Source organism: Grammomys surdaster, unplaced genomic scaffold (assembly GCF_004785775.1).
Source record: "Grammomys surdaster isolate TR1022 unplaced genomic scaffold, NIH_TR_1.0 371, whole genome shotgun sequence".
Classification (NCBI taxonomy): domain Eukaryota; kingdom Metazoa; phylum Chordata; class Mammalia; order Rodentia; family Muridae; genus Grammomys; species Grammomys surdaster.
In genome coordinates this window covers 3,081,175-3,099,338 of record NW_021604790.1, presented here as the reverse complement: position 1 = coordinate 3,099,338, position 18,164 = coordinate 3,081,175, and the positions used below count along the sequence as shown (strand labels likewise).

Genomic DNA, 18,164 nt, shown 5'->3' with positions numbered 1-18,164 from the left:
CCATTCTGGAGTTCACAGCTTAAGTACAGCATTTTGCCTTCCCAGCTGTGATGGCATGTTCCTGTAACCCCAGGACTGTAGGCAGAGAAGGAGGAAGATAGTAAGTTTGAGGCCACCCTGAATTCCATAGTACTCTTCTGGCCTCTGTGGATATCAACATACATGTGCACAAACCCACACACAGATATATAAACATACATGTAATTAAAAATAATAAAATACAATCTTTTAAAGAAGATTTCACAGCTAAGCCAGGATCACAAGTTTGAGGTCAGCATAGGCTACCTAATGAAACTTTTTCTCAACAACAAAAACAGCCAGTACTGATAAATGATCACATTTTATTTATTGGGTTGGGGACAGGATGACAACAGTCCCTGCAATGAAACCCAGGCCCTTAGTCTGGGGAAAGGGATCCTGGAGGAAATGACAGTTGAGCTGAGTTTTCATAAGAGAAGCACAGCCAGCAGGGCAGTGGAGATGCCCTTTAACCCCATGTATTAGCCAGGGTTCTAGAGTCACAGAACTTATGGAAAGTCTCTATATTAAGGGAATTTATTGTAATGACTTACAGTCTGTAGTCCAACTAACCCAACAACGGGCATCTGTGTACGGGAAGTCCAAGGATCTAGTAGTCGCTCAGTCCCACAAGGCTAGGTTTTTTCTTCATCTGGTCTTCTGTAGAAGTAGGTTCCAACAGTTGTGCTGGCAGACGAAGAAGAGTGAGCCTTCCTTCTTCCAATGTCCTTAAGGTAGGTCTCAAGCAGAAGGTGTGTCCCAGATTAAACTGTACCACCACGCCTAGATCCGGAACTTGCTTGTCCCAGACTGACCTTGAACTCAGAGATCTCCTTGCCTCAGTCTCCTGGAATTAAAAGCGTATATTACCTTACCAGGGCCTAAGCTTTTCATGGCCACTATGCCTCAAGATCTCTATGCCAACATCCAGGTCAGAAACTTGTGTCTTCCAGCTTCAAGATCTGGATCACAGGTGAGCCCTCCAATTCTGGATTGTAGAGAAATTCTGTCTCAAAAAGCAAAACAAACAAACAAACCTCCAGCATACCTATTAGGGTAGATGTTCTAGGCAGGATAGTGCTTAATTTCACTTTCTGTGTTACATGTTTTGACGGAGACTGCATGTATGTATATGTGCAGACGCACACACCCATAAATGTCCATAGAGAGGCCAGAGAAGATGTCATTCTCTGTTGCTTTCCACTTTAGGCCCTTGAGAAAAGCTTTCTCCCTGAACCTGGAGCATGTTCCCTGTTGTCAGCTAGATGGGCTGGCCAGAGAGAGCATGGGATCTAAGGGTTCTGAAGTTACAGGCACATATTGCGGTAGCCAGATTTTATGTGGATGCTGTGGAATTCTAATTCAGGTCCCCAAGACTGCACAGCAGATACCCTTTTGTTGTTGTTGTTGTCGTCGTCATCATCATCATCATTGTTGCTGTTGTTCAAGATAGGGTCTTAACTTTGGAGTTCTGGCTGTCCTGGGTCTTGCTTTATAAACCAGACTGGCCTAGAACTCAGAGATCTCAGTTTCTGCTTCCAGCTGCAGGGATTAAAGGCATGGCCACCATGCCGAGCACAGCAAATATATTTTTTTTCCCCACTGAACTGTAACCCTATCCCAGCATGGTGCTTTTTCACTATCATAAGGAACTGATAAAGCTGTAGGTTGAAGGGTGAGGAACATATTGCAAGTCAAGACCGGAAACTAGGTTAGTGGTACAGGCCTGTCATCCCATCTGCTGGGGGGTGGGGGGGGGACCATAATAGATCAATGCCAGCCTGCCAACTTAGTGAGACCTTGTGTAAAAATAACCAATACTACTCAACTAGAGAAAGCTCAGTGGTAGGGAATTTGTCTAGCATGCCTGAGATCATGGGTTCAACTCTTAAGTATTATGGGGGAGGAGAGAAAGAGAGAGAGAGAGAGAGAGAGAGAGAGAGAGAGGGAGAGAGAGAGGTAACAAAGATAATATTGAAAAGTAGGCAAGAGTTAGGCTAAAGAGAGGTAGCATATGGACTTTATCCTAAAGACTTGGAAACCAGTGATGGAGTTTTAGCTGGAGAGAGATAGGATTGTATTTTTTGTTACCAAAATATCATATTCGAAGGTCTGGGGGTATAGTTTTAGTTGGTAGGATACTTGCCAACAATCCACAAAGCCTTAAATTCAATTCCCAGCACTGTATAATCCAGGTAAGATATTAACTGAGATTCTAGAACTAAGGACGTAGTAGGATCAGAAAGTCAAGATCACATTTTGCTACATAAAGAGTTCCAGGCTGGCTTGGGCTGCATGAGACTCTGTCTCTTATTAATTTTTTTTGGTGTTTTGAGACAGAGTCTGTATACACCTGCCTGTCCTAGAACTTGAAGTATAGACTAAGCTGGCCTTGAACTCACAAAGATCCATTTGCCTCTACCACGTGAGTGCTGAGATTTAAGATCTGTGTCACCATGCCCAGCTGAGGCTCTGTCTTACAAAAGATATGTTCACACTGTACAGCTGATTAGTATGTAACCTTCGGGTAGAGAGTCTCTTCCCTCCGAAGGGCAAGGCTGATGATCTGGGTGTGAAATAAGACGTTGAAGAAGCCCTTGATAGCTGCGTATCTCTCCTAGAGCTCAGTTTTAGGAAGGGGTCCTTGTTTCTTCATGAGACACAGTCCTAACATGGTGACCCAAAGAACACTGGGCCATTGGCTCTGTCTTGTGGGTTTAAGAATGTTCCTGCTGTTCCCTGCACTTTAAAACAGTAAGTTAGAGGCTGGCGGGACAAGATGGCTCAGAGGGCAAAAGTGACTTCCAGGCAAACATGACATCTTGGGTTCTAGATCCAGAGCCTATAATGGAAGGAAAGAACTGCCTTCTAGAAACTATCTTCTGACCCCACATGTGCGCCCTGGAACAGGTAATGAAATTGAGGGTGTATATTTCTGAGAAGGCATTGTGAACAAAGTTTCAAGGGGAAAAAAGGCAGACTTTTAAGATTCTTAAAATTTTGTTTCTATTTTATGTGTATAAATGTTTTGTCTGCATGTATGTGTGTGCGTGCGCGTGTTTGTGTGCATTACTTGTGTGGCTCGTACCCTGGGAATCAGAAGGAGAAATCTGACTTCCTGGAACTGGAACTACTAATGGTTGTGAACTGCCGTGTGCATGCTGGGAACCAATCTTGGGTCCTGGGAAGAGGAGCAAATGGTTCTAACCACTGGGATATCTCTCCCTTTTTTGTTTCCTTCCTTTCTTTATTTTTATTTATTTATTTTGTTTTTTTGAGACAGGGTTTCTCTGTATATCCCAGGCTGTCCTGGAACTCTGTAGACCAGGCTGGCCTCAAACTCAGAAATCCACCTGCCTCTGCCAAGTGCTGGGATTAAAGGCGTGCGCCACCACCACCCGGCCCTTCCTTTCTTTAGACAGAGTCTTATGTATCTTAGGCTAGCCTTCCTTCCTTTAGGCAGAGTCTTCTGTATCCTAGGCTAGCCTTGGATTTGCTGTGCATCGAGATGGCCCTGAGCCTCTGATCTTCCGTCGTCTACCTCACAATGCTGAGATTATAAATTTGCACTACTATGTCCAATTTATGTGGCTCTAGATATCCCCCAGGGCACTGTAAGTCCTGGGCAAGCACACTCGGCAATTGAACCACATCTCTATCCCCATAAAACAGACTTTACAGTTGGCTCTTAGAAGCTACTTAAGCTCTAGATTTCCTTCATTGTAACTTCTGGGATTCTATAGACTCCCTCCCCTCTTCTAAGCTAAACTGCAGATTTGCTTTAGTGTGTGTCGTTATCCACCACAAGACATTGAATTGTATGATGTGGGAGAACAGGTTGGATTTTCCTCAGTTCTATGTATCTGGTAGGCCAGCACACAACAGCCATTAAAATTTGGTGAGTGGGGCTTAGTGGCAGAACCTTTGTCTAACATATAGGAGATCCTGGGTTTGTTTTCTGTCCCTAAAAACAAAGAAACAAATGTGACAACAACAAAATGGTTAGATTTAAACATGAGCAAGAGGCAGCAAAGAAGGGATAAGGTCCTGGTCCAGACAAGTAAGGGCCTGGCAGGATGCAGAAGGCATGCAGGCATGCAGGGCAGGGAGGCCGTGGCTGTACAGAAGGCATGGAGGGCAGGGAGGCCATGGCTATCTGTACAGAAGGCATGCAGGGCAGGGAGGCTGTGGCTGGCTGTACAGAAGGCATGCAGGCATGCAGGGAGGCCGCGGGTGTCTGTACAGCACTTTCTTGCTAGCATTGCATCCTGTTGATCCGTGTCACCTGCTGTCATGTTTGAGCACAGCAGATTTCATTCAGTGGTTTGTCCAGTGTCGATGCTGCTTAGTATGGAGTTGGGATCTTAGATGGGACCACAGAGCTGGGCATGAGAGTCACACCACCTGTCCTTCCTCTTGCACAGGGCATCATTTGATTAGAAATCTATCTGCAGTGGTGAACTGGCCAAGTTACAGAGGCTGTGAGGCTAGCTAAGGAGCTTAGATTTTGTGAGGACCTGGGGAAGAGTTATATTTTTAGCAGTCTTCCTTCCTTTCTTCCTCCCTTCCTTCCTTCCTTCCTTCCTTCCTTCCTTCCTTCCTTCCTTCCTTCCTTCCTTTCTTTCCTTCTTCCTTTTTTTCTTTTTGAGACAGTGTCTGGATGGAACTCAATGGGTAGCCCAGGTTAGCCTTCAACTCCTGAGCCTCCTGCCCAGCCTCCTGAATGTTGGGAATGCAAACACGTACTGCCGTATCCGGCTGTGGAAGCTCTTAAGTAAAGAGTGAATATTGATGGTATTTGTAAAGGGTGATATAAATTTAATTGTGTATTAATATTTATTTAAAGTAAACATGGAGAGTACATTTCGTTTTAGGAAATAGAAGTAGATGGAGGCATTTCTACTGGACTCACAGGGCTGTTCTTCAGACAAAGCTTGAAGCAGTGTAATACATTAGACTAGGATGTCCAGACAGAACTCAGTCACTGTGGGGATGAAAGGAGACCGTCGCCTAAGTCGGGGTCAACTCGAGGTTTATTGTCACCTTCTTGAATACTGGAAAGTAAGTGGTTTGAAAGAGTCACCTCAGAACTACACAGGTTAGGCTGAGGCGATGGCTCAGTGGACAGGAGTTGAGTGCTTGCTTGCTTTGCAAGCATGAACGAGGACCTGGGTTTGAATCCCGAGAATTCATGTAAAAAGCCAGGTGTAGCTGCATGCATCATTAACCCCAGCACTGTGGTGGGTAGAGAGGGAACAAGGGTTCCGAAGGGAACAAGGCTTTCTCCCTGTAGCCCTGGCTGTCTTAGAACTCACCCTAGACCAGGTCGGCCTCCAGCATAGAGATCCATCTGCCTCTGCCTCCAGAGCGCCAGAATTAAAGGCGTGGGCTACCACCAGCAGGCTCCAAAAATTAATTGTTACAAGGAGGAGACCGAGACTCTAGAGGTAGCTTTATAAAATAAGAGATTTAGTCTCCTTGCCTCCTCCCCCACCCCACCCCCGCCCCTCCACCCCCATCCCCGCCCAGGCCTAGAACCAAGATTGCTGTTTCCTAAGGAAGAACTGTCCACTGAGAGTGAACATCCGTGATACCAACAATCTGTCTTGGTGTAGGGAGTTACTCTGTGGCTGTTACATTGTCTGTGTTCCAGGAAATGCCCCCCCCCCCATGCTACATAGTAGAGACGGTGCAGGAGGCTCAAACACTGGATCTGTGGAGACAGGGCCTATTTGATTGTGAGATAAATTCTTTTCGTAAGTTCAAGGCCAGTCTAGGCTGCATAGCGACTCTGTTGGGGTGGGTGGGAGGATAGATGTCTTTCATTTGGAGACGGGATAAGAGAGAGGTCTGGGGACTGGGATTGAGACAGGCAAAAACTGTCATTTTTTCCCCACTCCCTAATTCTTTCCCTAATTTGTTTATCTATTTACTTATTTGTCATCTATTACCTACCCATCTAATAGACCTTTGGATACCAGGCCAAGTAGTCTATCACCAAGCTACATCCTTAGCCCTTTAAAATGTTTATTTTGAAATCGAGTCTCTGACTTACTCAGGGTGGCTCTGAACTCAGTCTAGCACAGGCAGACCTTAGCCTTTTGCTCCTCCTGCCTCAGATTCCCAAGTAGCTACCATTACAGGTCTGAGTCGCCAGGCCAGGCACCCTAATCTTCTAACCACCCATTCCCCTCCTCCTCTCTTTAATGTGTTTTCCTTTGAGACAGAGTCCCATGTAGCCCAGAACTAGCCTAATAGCTTGAACTCGCTCTGGAGTTGAAGCTAGCCTTCAAATTCCTGATCCCTCTGCCTCAGTCTCCAGAAGGCTAAAGAAAGTACAGATTCTAGTCCGTTTACTCAGCTTTCCAAGGAGAGGTGAAGAAGCAAAGGCCATGACTCAAAAGCCCATACACAGCATGCAGAGTTCCAGCCCATCTGGAACCCCTTTGTTCTATAAAAACTCTTCTTGCCCCTCCCCAAAGATATTTGAGACACAAAAGTTTCCCCTATTTTTCTTAAAGCCAGCCGTGTAAAACTACTTCCTGGCAGTAATTTTTGTCACCTGTTTTTTTCCATAGAGAAGTGATCATGAACCTTATATTCCAGTAACAACGTGTAAGAGAATCCCTGGATATAATAATGGCTAATCTATTGCAGCTGCCTGTATTTCCTGTCACAAGATAGCCTGTCAGGATGATCACTTACCCTGTAAGTGTGGCTAGAAAGCCCACAGGATGGGAAATAACCATACTTACCAGCCACATGAACTCCAATTCATACAAGTCACCTGAACTCAAATTCCAGATGGTATATATACTACTGCCAGGCCTGGGAGGCTCTAGGAGTCCTGTGGCTCCTCTCGCCTGGGAGTCACCTTTACTGACTCTGGTATGGTGTACCTGGAGATTCGAGGTTGGTTCATTTTATCCAAATTGTTCAAAAGCTATCAGTGTTCCGTGGCAACAACATCCACAGCAGATTAATCAAAACTGGCCAAATGCTAGAGTCAAAAGAGACCAGCACCGGTGCAGGTCCTAGACTAGGGATTCTAGGGCAAGCTGAGTTCACTACAAATGAAGAAAGATATTCCTTAAGTACTAGTGACTTTACCTCTGCTGTGATGACGCACCATGACCAAGAATAACCTAGGGTGGGAAGGGTTTATGTGGCTCACATATCCTATTCACAGTCAGCTGAGGGAAGCCAAGGCAGGAACTCAAACTGGGCGGGAACCCAGAGGTGGGAGCCGATGCCTGGACCATGGAGGGGTGATGCTTACTGGCTTGTTCCTCGTGAATTTCTTGGCCTTATTTCTTTGAGAACCTGAAACCATGAGGCTGGAGGTGATCTCAACCCCAAAGAGCTGAGCAATCCTACATTAAATCACTAAGAAAATGCCCTACAGGCCTGCCTGCCTGCCTACAGCCTAGTCTTTTTTTTTTTTTTTGGTTTTTCGAGACAGGGTTTCTCTGTATAGCCCGGGCTGTCCTGGAACTCACTCTGTAGACCAGGCTGGCCTCGAACTCAGAAATCCGCCTGCCTCTGCCTCCCGAGTGCTGGGATTAAAGGCATGCGCCACCACGGCCCAGCTTTTTTTTTTTTTTTTTTTTCTTTTTTTTTTCATTCTTTTTTCAATTGAAAAAAAAATACTTCTCCTCTCAGATGATTGTAGCTTGTGACAAGTTTGCATAAAACTAGCCAGAACATCTTGGAAGAGGGTTCACTTTCAAAACGAGACATACAGAGGGAATGGGTAGGGAAACTCTTGTAAAGGAAAACCGTGTATTGCAGGAAAGGGTTAAAACACTAGAGAAACGATACAGGACTATTTCCAAACTCAGAGGTGGGAAGAGCCTGCACTGGAACTCAACAAGGATTATTAGACAGTGTTACTGCAAATGGGATCTGAAGTAGCTGTGTGGGGATGGCCAGTGCTCCTCAGCACAGAAGCCAGGGCTGACGCATGGACATCTTATGAAACACCTCAACTATGGGAAATAATAGGGCTTATAACTTAAGACAGGCCTGGCCTCTTGTTTCTGTCCCCGCCATAAATCCAATTTAGTACATGGGAAAAGGTTGATTGCTGGGAGGAATTGAGCATGATACTGTGACGTTACCTGATGTCTTCTGTAATAGAACTGCCCATTTACCTCCTCAAACTGAGATCCGGTGTAACACCAAGATAATAGGCCAGATGGAGCCATTATCCAAAAGTAAGAGTTACAGTAATTCAGGCTCTTCTGGAATTGGAGCTTTCACCCCACAGGAGGTGGCTACCATGAACTCAGGCTGGCCTGATGAATGGCTAGAGTTAAAGAATAACGAACTGTTTGAAGTGCACCCGACAACAGAGAAAGCGTTCTGTCAAGGTCAAATGACTGTAAACACACAGAGAGAACACCTCATCTGATAAGGAGTGTGGTGACACATTTGGAGGAACTCGCTGGGTCGGGATGCCTTCTCTCTTGATCTGCTCCTCCCACCTCCCACAGCTAGACTGTGTTCCTGATTATTATTATTATTAATTATTAAAATATCACATGTAAATATATTTCACAGAGAGTTCAAAAAAAACAAAAAAGAAAAAAAGAAAAGACAGGTCCAGATCATGATGGCTAGTAGTTTTGATAAGATCCAAGAGCTTGTTTTTTTTTTTTTTTGTTTTTTGTTTTTTTGTTTTTTGTTTTTTTTTTTTTTTGGTTTTTCGAGACAGGGTTTCTCTGTGTAGCCCTGGCTGTCCTGGAACTCACTCTGTAGACCAGGCTGGCCTCGAACTCAGAAATCCGCCTGCCTCTGCCTCCCAAGTGCTGAGATTAAAGGCATGTGCCACCACTGCCTGGCAAGAGTTTGTTTTTTAATCGCTTTACCAGCTCTGCTGAACTGCTGTCCTGCCCACTACTCAGGCCCTGTCTACATCAGATCCTAGGAATGAACCTGCCTAGTCACCAGGGACCTTATAATATTTAATAAATAATATGTACTCGCTGTATGCATAAAACATGATGCTTGTGTAACAGTGGACACGATTGCTTGGAAAGTTGTGTCTGCAGAGGCTGACAGGTCAGAACTGCAATATTCTGCAGAGACTAAAATGGTCCAGGCCCACAGGATAATTAATCACTTTATTTTGGGCTAGTTCTAACCTTCTGGAATAGCCATTCCTTACCCACCACGATGTCTGAATTAAAATCTTGATTTAAAAATAAACCTTTTGGAATCTATTAACTTAGCAGCTCACTCTCTTCCACTTAGCCGAAAGCTAAGAATGTCATGAGATAGCATCTTAGGTCTAAATAAAAGCTTTCCTCTACTTTGCTGTAACCACCAATATATTCACCAATGCATTTTAAACTTGCCTTGACTATTGTGACTTTCTTTGTCCTGTAAAACTATTAAAAGTTTCATGAAACACTTTCCACATTGGAACACAGAATCTGGGATAACTAAAATCTGTGTTCCTGGGCTATGGTCACTCATATATGTTCAGAATAAAACCTTCATTGAGATGAGAGCTGTTTCTTTTTATGACAAAGAAATCCGATAAAAAAAAAAAGTCGTATCACTTCATTCTTCAGTATGTAAGCTTCCCGCTATGAATGGCACTAAGAATGCCCTTCTTAGTGGCAAAGGAGCATGGTCCCTACCTTTAATTTAAATAGAGGGGCAGGATACAGTTCAGAAAGAGGGAAAGGAGGCAGGAGAGGTGTTCGTGAAGGACTAAATGCTACCGTGCTACTTCATCGGGCGCTTTTAAGTGTTTCCAGTTCTTTCAACACACAATACTACACAGTAGTGGTTATTATCCCCCTCTTCTAGAGTTTAGGTGAGAGGTATGGGCAGAATATGGGCCTCAGTCAAATAACTTTGAGCGGACAAATGAATTAACTTCGAGCTATCAGTTACTTGTGCAAAATGAGATTAACGAGAATGTCCACCGTAAGGATATCCATCGTAAAGAGTGCGATAATAACCTTACAGAGTGCTCTTAAGATCTGGTGGCTAGTGGGGCAGTGGTGCCACAGGCCTTTAACCTCAGCATTCAGGAGGGAGAGGCTGGTGAATCTCTGTGAGTTCGAGGTCAGCCTGGTCTACAAAGCGAGTTCCAGAACAGCCAGCAGTCAAGGCTACAGAGAAACCCTGTCTCAAAAAACAAAAGGCCTGGTGGATAAAAAGTTCTCCTGTTGCTGTCTGTGGCTACTGAGGTTACCAGTGCAGAGCCATGCTTAACACTTCCTCTGATCGTTTTGTTACTGGGATGTAAAGTTCATGCTCGCTGCTCTAGGGGAAAAACTAGTGGTAGAAATTGTGGCAGGAAGTACACTTCCACCGCTGGCCTTCAAGAAAAGTCCTTATAAGTTTTAAGACAGCCTGGACCACCTCTAGCTCTCCAAAGCTCGGCCCAGCCACGCCCACCCCGTCCCTTCCGGTCCCGCCCCTTCCGCTGGCTGGACGTCCGGTCCGCGTGCACGTTCGCGGGGTCCCGCCTGTGTGCAGCGAGCCAGCCAGTAAGCGCCGCGGAGATTGGGCTAGCGACCGAGGCTGAGGCCGAGTCGGAGCCCCGGTAGGTAGCGGCGCGGGTGAAGGGAAGCCACCAGCCCCGGGAGGGGGCGGGCCGGGCGGGGTGGCAGCCGCGAGCAACCGCTTTGTCTCCTCGGGTGGCACGGCGCAGGGCTGGGGTCTGCGCGCGAGACCACCGCCGGAGCGCGGGATGCTGCGGCCGAGTTGGCGCATTGTGCGCGCCTTTTTTTTTTTTTTTTTTTAAGCACTTATTTGTAGCTCACCCCTGGGGTTAACAATCGCGTTTAATCATCATCCTGATAACAAACCTGCGAAACCAAGTGTTATTTTCCCCCATATAGCCTTGGGAACGGAGGAACGAAAACGTGTACACCTGGAAAGGAATGGAAAATCTGAGATTCCGGCCAAAGCCTCTGCGCTTTAGAGCTCTGTGGTCGGACTCAGTTTTGATTTTTGAATCCAACTTCTGCCTTTTGCAATCGTGTGACCTTCCTCACCTTTGCCACCCTTAGTTTGCTCATCTGAAAAATGGGGATGCAGCCTATCTCAAGATGGTGATGGATGCTGTTTTGTATCTACCATCTGATTTTCAGACCTTTTTTTTTTTCATGGCTTTCTTCCCCAGGGATGCTAGACTAGTTGGTTGTCTGAAGTCTTTTAGTTTAGTTTAGGTCTGTGGGTGGCATGAGTCTCCCACTCATCCACTAGTAAAGGCTCCCACAGAAGGCTCCAGGCCAGCGTGGCTACATAATGCAAGACCTCTGGCCCCAGAGGAAACATAGCCTATAGCATCTCAGGTGTTAATGTACATAGTTTTCACCATTATTGTACTCACCCTGAATCCCATTGTATTTCAGTTTTAAAGGTGATGCATTTGAATGTTTTACATTTTGGGTTTTGTGTGGGTTTGTGTATGTTTTAACACACAGCTTGGTAAACTGGGAGCTGACCCCGTATGGAGTCAGGTTAACTGAATGGGAGAGCTGCTAAAAATATGGCAACAGTGAAACGTTTATGATCGTGCAACAACCAAAAATGAATTCGGAGTCCAGCACCAAGTAACTCCAAGGTGTTTCCGGTTTCATTTGCTAGAATTCCACCCTTGACCTAGTGGCAGCCTTGGTTCCCAGCACAGAATGTGCACTCAGCTTGTACACCACAGAGTCTGCTGTGTCTACAGAAACAGTGATTGATGTACAGAAAACAGGCTTTTGATATTTCATCGTTCCTCAGCATCTATCAAATATGTGTATCTTTGAACAATCTTATCTTGCCAGGCATGATGGCACACCTTTAATCCCAGCACTTGGGAGACAGAGGCAGGTGGATTTCTTACAGGCCAGCCAGGACTACATAGGAGACCTGTCTCAAGAAAGAAGAGAGAAAAAAAAATTTTTTTTTCATTTATTTTGGTGATTTGTTTTGTAACAGGATTTCATGCTGCCTAGGCTGGCTTTGAACTTATGTTGTAGCCAAGACTAGCCTGAGACTTCAGCTTCTACTCCTGGTCCTATTTTGAGTTGAGGGTCATCCTGGCTTCCAGCAACTAGCAGTGTAGTAGCCAAGGATGACATTGAATTCCTGGTCTTTCATCTTCCATCCCTAAAGCACTGATGGGTTCAGACACATTCATGACACATACCATGTTAGTGCAAGCCAAGAGGAAAGCCCTTTAACGTAATAATCTCAACCATTACCTCTATATATGTACGTGTGAATATCAGCTTTCTAAAGTAAGCCAGGGAGTGTGGTCCTAGCCTGTAGTCCCAGCACTTGGGGGAGAGAGGTCGAAGAACAGTTCCAGAGGATTCTGGGATAGGTAGTCAGTTGGTGGTCAGTGTGGCTACATGAGACCCTGTCTAAAAACCAAATAACAAGAAATTTGCTTTGTTTTTCAAATACTAGGGGTTGAATCCAGGACCTAACCCTGAACAAGCATACTCTGTCGATGAGCTACACATTCCCAGTTCAAGAGTGTGTGTGTGTGTTGGGGGGATTGTTTGCTTTTTAACGTTTCACTCCCTGTGTGAGTGTTTGTGCACTTTAGTACTTGGTACCCTCGGGGTCAGAAGAGGGCTGAAGAAGAGGGGAGGATCAGATCCCTTGGAACTGGAGTCATGGATGCTGAGATTTGAACCCAGGTCCTCTGCCAGCACAGCCAGTCCTCTTAACCACTGGGCCAGCTATTGAGCAACTTTAAAAAAAAAACCTTTTAATTAAATATATTTTGAAGGAAAATAAAATTTTGGGGTAAGATCTGTTCATTGTTAGGCCAGGCTTGATGTACATCACTGCAGAGGTAGGATCTTTGTGAATTGGAGGCTAGCCTGAACTACAGAGCAAATTCCAGGGCAGCTAGGGCTACACAGACAAACTGGGGTGGGATGTGTGTGTGTGTGTGTGTGTGTGTGTGTAGGATTTGTCACTGTTAGTAGAATCTTTGCATATTAAACTATTAAACTCTTTATTTAATTGGAAAAAACCTAAGAGCTGAATATAGTAGATGCCTGTTGCTTGCTGCTGTTAACATATTGACTGGTTGGGAAAGGCGCTCATGCAGCCCAGGCCTGTGTGAGACTTGTGAGGATTCTCACCTCTTCTGCCCTAGCGCTGGAATTACCCATGAGCCACCATGCCCAGCTACCTGTTTGTATTAAAATGGCAGGAAGAGCTGAAGCAGGGAAGTATGGGATGGAATTTGTAAGTGCTTAGATCAAAAGAATGTTGGCAATGACTAATGACCACCAGGAGCAGCACATTCCCAGGCTTCAGGGCAGCCCAGAGCCTGTGGTTCAGTTAAGACGCTGGTGTTCCTTTATGTAAGATAGGATTATAAAGGAAACATTCCCAAGCCATCACGGCTTTGTCCTACTTAGAAGGTCACACGAGGGGAAACTATTATCTTAAAAGTTGATGTATTTTGCACAATTGAAAGTTTAAAGTGAAAAATGGTTTGCTCTTGTGTCTGTACAGATGGTATGGAGCAATTAACTCATGGGGAAAGTGTAGAGTTTCTAGCAGAAGTTGAGGCTGGAGGTAGTGAGCAAGTGAATCACTCACTCATGTGTGTTCCTATAGGCACTGTAGCTAAAAAAGTATCTCCAAACCCTCCCTAGCAAGGGCATTCAAGCTATGCCTTTAATGTCATTTGCTTTCAAACCTCTGAAAAGCCCTCCACACACACACACACACACACACACACACACACACACACACACACACTGGTTAAAAAAGCTTGTTACTATTGCAGACTTAAGGTAACTCTTAGGGTGAAGTTTAAGCAGAAAGATGAAGATGTGGTTTTGCCTGAACAGATACATAATTTTGTTACTGTTTCATTATTCTAAAACTTACTTGTAGGGTATTGTCAAAGAACTCAAGGATTTAAACATGTCTCCTCTGGAAAGAAATTGTAACATGTAGTTGTTACAAGATAAAATGGAAAGTTTTACTTTAAAAGTTAATGTGTGGGCCGGGCAGTGATGGCACACGCCTTTAGCCCCAGCACTTGGGAGGCAGAGGCAGGCGGATTTCTGAGTTCAAGAGTTCGAGGCTAACCTGCTCTACAGAGTGAGTTCCAGGACAGCCAGAGCTACACAGAGAAACCCTGTCTCGAAAAAAGCCGAAAAAAAGAAAAAAAGTTAATGTGTCGGGGCTGGAGAGATGGCTCAGCAGTTAAGAGTACTGACTGCTGTTCTAGAGGTCCTGAGTTCAATTCCCAGCAATTGCATGGTGGCTCACAACCATCTATAATAGGATCTGATTCTGATGTAGCTGACAGTGCCCTCTTCTGGTGTGTCTGAAGACAGCTGCACTCGTATACATAAAATAAATAAAATCTTTTTTAAAAAATCAATTTGTAGAAGAAGAGAGTGGAAAATGCTTATTTAGAAATCTTTATATCTGCAGATGACTTTAAATTGAAAATAATTTTCCTGAATATATAATTATATGAGTTATTGGTCATCTGAAGTCATTGGACACAGTTTCAAAACATTTTCTTTTTATTTTTTTGAGACAAGGTTTCTCTGTGCCTTGGCTGTCCTGGAACTAGCATTAGAGACCAGACTGACTTCAAAACTCATAGAGATCCTTCTGCCTCTGCATCCCAAGTGGTGGGATTAAAGGCGTGCACTACCGTGCCATTGGGTTTATACGCTATTCTTACGGTTCATAAACTGTTGTCCTTGCCATCTAAATTCAGTTTTCAGGGCTGAGCAGATGGCTCAGTGGGTAAAACACTTAACTATGCAAGTGTGAGGTCCTGAGTTTGCATCCCCAGCTAGACACTGTGCCCAGTGCTGCCCGAAGTGCAGGAGCGCAACGGGGATCATTGAGCATGCTGCCTAAAGACCCTAAACAGGAGTAAAACAGAATGATGCGTCAAGTCTGTACCTGTGCACCCACCACAGAGAACAAATCGACTTCTTGTCTCTTTAGATTTAGTTATTTTATGTGTGTGAATGTTCTGCCTCCATATATGTCTGTGTGCTAAGTGTGAGCCTGATGCCAGAAGAAGTCAGAAGACAGTCGGATCCCCTGGAATATGAGTTACAGAATTTTAAGTTCAATTTCCAACAAATTCTAAAATGACCAAAAAAATAAAAGAAGGAGGAAGAAGAGGAGGAGGAGGAAGAAGAAGAAGAAGAAGAGGAGGAGGAGGAGGAGGAAAAGAAAACTGGCCAGATGTGGTGAGGTACACCTTTGATTCTTCCACTCAAGAAGCAGAGGCAAGTGGATCTCTGTGAGTTCAGGGCCAGCCTGGTCTACATAGTAAGCTCCAGGACAACCAGGGCTACGCAGACCGTGTCGTGTCTTGGGGAAAAAAAAATCAAAACTAAATAAAAGAATCTTAATCACACCCCTGCCGTTTTGTGCTGCCTGTTGATGGGAAACAGTTGTTAATTTCAGTGTTGATAGTTTCTTTGACTTTGTTTTGCCCTTGAGCAGGTTTCATTACGTGACCCTTGGCTAACTCCGTACTTCTTTCTACCTGTGTTCTGGGATTTCAGCTGTGTGCTGTCACACTTGGCTTAGCATTGTTGATTCTAAAATCAAGATACCCGTCAACTTGGAAAGTGATGCTCGTGTTCTGTCTGTTAGCCAACAGACATACTTCTGTAGAAGCAAGCAAGCACTGTGTGCCTGTCTCCTTGGCATACAGATTTGTTCGCAACATTTCAAGTAGAAATGAAGGGGATGGGTGCGAGAGATGGTTAGCTCAGGGTGCTTGCTGCTCTTCCAGAGGACCCAAGTTTGATCCCCAACACCCATACTGGACAGTTCAGCCACCTGTAATTTCAGCTCCAGAGGATTTGATACCTTCTGCTCTCTTTGGCGACTTGAACACACATGCCATATTATACTTACAGATATATCTATGCATACACATACAAACAAACACACACAAAAGGAAACAAATAGAAGGTAAGGATTGGAGAGATGGCTCGGTGGGTAAAGGTGTCCACTGCCAAGGCTGACAGCCTGAGTCGCTGGGATCCACACCGTGGATTTTAAAACAACAAAAACCGAGCTGGAGAAGTGGCTCTGCAGTTGAAATTGATGGATATTTTTGGTGAGGAGAAGGCTTTGGTTCCCAGCACACACATGAGGGAGGTACTTTAGCTCTACCTCCAGTTCCAGGAGAGCCAAGGCCTTCTCAGGCCTCTGAGAGCACCAGTCATATGTGTGGTATATGTACATACAAGTAGGCAAAATGCCCATAGAAACGAAGTATTTATTTTGAAGCAGTTCCTTGGTATGTACATACTTTTACTATTTGTTTCTGAAGATGAATGCAAGATGTATAATAACCAGATATGGTTCTTTACTTTTAGACAAAAAATTAAATTGTAGTGACAGCCCAGCTGATAGAGGTGCTTGTTGCCAAGTCTAATAACCTGAGTCTGCTCTCTTTGTCCCCACCCTCCAATAGGTAACTTTTTAAACTTTTTTAACATTAAGTCTTGGGACAGAGAGATAGCTCAGCAGTTAAGGACACTTGCTCTTCCAGAGGATTCAGATGTGATTCTGAGCCCCCTCAGGGTGGTTCACAAGTATCAGAATCTAATGCCTTCTGACTTCTGAACACCAAGCCGCACTTCTAGTGTGCAAATACACACAAAATATATCAATCTAGTAAAAAATTTAAAAAGAAATCTTAGCTGATACTTGAAGTGCTGCAGAATGTGAATCATTTTTAATGTTTTTCAGAATTTATCACTCATTAATTTTGAGTCAGGGTCTCTCTATGTAGCCTTTACTATCCTAGAACTCACCAAGCAGACCAGGCTGGCCTCAAACTCAGAGATCGCTTGCCTCTGGCCCCCAGGTCCTGGGATTAGGGATGTGCACCATCATGCTTACCAAAAATTGTTCTTAAAGGTTTGTCTATTTTATGTGTATGAATGTTTTGCCTGTGTGTCTGTATATGTACCATGTGTATAGTACCCAAGGAGGCCAGAACAGGGCGTTGCTTTCCCGGAACTGGAGCTCCAGGTGGTTGTGTGTGCTATGTGTGTGCTAGAAATCAGCCCAGGGTCTCTAACAGCACCAGTGTTCAACCTTTGGGTCAGCCTTCGTCACTTTGTGTTTCTGAAGCAGGGTCTAATTATGTAGCCTTGGCTGGCGGGACTCAACTATACAGATCAGGCTATAATGTTGCTTTTTATAAATATGAGTAAAAAGTGGCAGAAAAGTCTAATGGCTTTTTTCAGAAATTGTGTCCTAGTCCGGGCCAGGAGCCAATTAAAGGTCTTCTCTTTTCCCTATGAAACTCAAAATCAACTCAACATTTTTAAGGGTTTTTTATTTCTTTGTTTTCTTTTTAAAAAAAACAAAACAGGGTTTCTCTATGTAGTCTTGGCTGTCCGTGAACTCTTTGGTCCAGGCTGACCTAGAACTCACAGACCTGCCTATCTCTGCCTCCTGAGTGCTGGGATTAAAGTCATGTGCCTCCACCCACCTAGGTATTTTGTTGTTGTTTTAAATTACATTGTGTTGTGTGCAGGTCAGAGGACAACTTGCAGAGGCAGTGTCCACTCCCTCCACCTTGTAGGTCCTGGGTATAGAACCGAGGTCATCAGGCTTGGCAGCAAGTGCCTATACACACCAAGACCCTTTCCCTGGCCCAGCCTTGAACTTCTGACCTCCCAGCCTACGCTCTATAATTCTGAGATTCCAAGTGTGAGCCACCACCCTGATTTATGCAGTGCTAGGATACCATCCAGCCCTCTGGACATGCCAGGCAAGCAGTTTACCAACTGAGCTAAATGTTTCTATAAGACCTTCGTTCTATTTGTCCAGTAGGAACCTTACAGCTCAGCATGCTCTAGCCCAGGCGTGTAGATACGGTTTAGTGCTTGCATTGTGCATAAGCGAGGAGTGTGTACCTTAGATATTCAGGACCCAGAGTGTGATGAAGTCTTGACCTACAGTATGGATGAGCACTAGAGGAAACACCTTGGATTCATTTTTATTTATGTTGGCCGTGCACATTCATAATACTTTTACTGCTGCCAAAGTTTTGTAACCTCCATATTCAGTTACACAACTGCATATGGGTTGCTACCTGCAGTTTACGTGGCTGGTTCTAGCGAGGCAGGTACAGTGTAGTATGTGGGAGT

The 18,164-nt window shown here is 44.7% G+C and overlaps 1 protein-coding gene across 2 annotated transcripts in view; it reads left to right on the top strand.

Annotated features, from left to right (window-relative positions):
• The window catches only part of Dcakd (dephospho-CoA kinase domain containing), a 33,988-nt gene that overhangs the window by 2,057 nt on the left and 13,767 nt on the right, over window positions 1-18,164 (top strand). Inside the window, exon 1 of one of the 2 annotated variants that reach the window (XM_028780360.1) lies at window positions 10,484-10,582. The exons of the other annotated variant lie outside the window; for it this stretch is intronic. The gene's annotated coding sequence lies outside the window, so the exon portion shown is untranslated. Of the gene's footprint in view, window positions 1-10,483; window positions 10,583-18,164 lie in introns of those variants that run through there. 2 annotated transcript variants of the gene reach the window in all.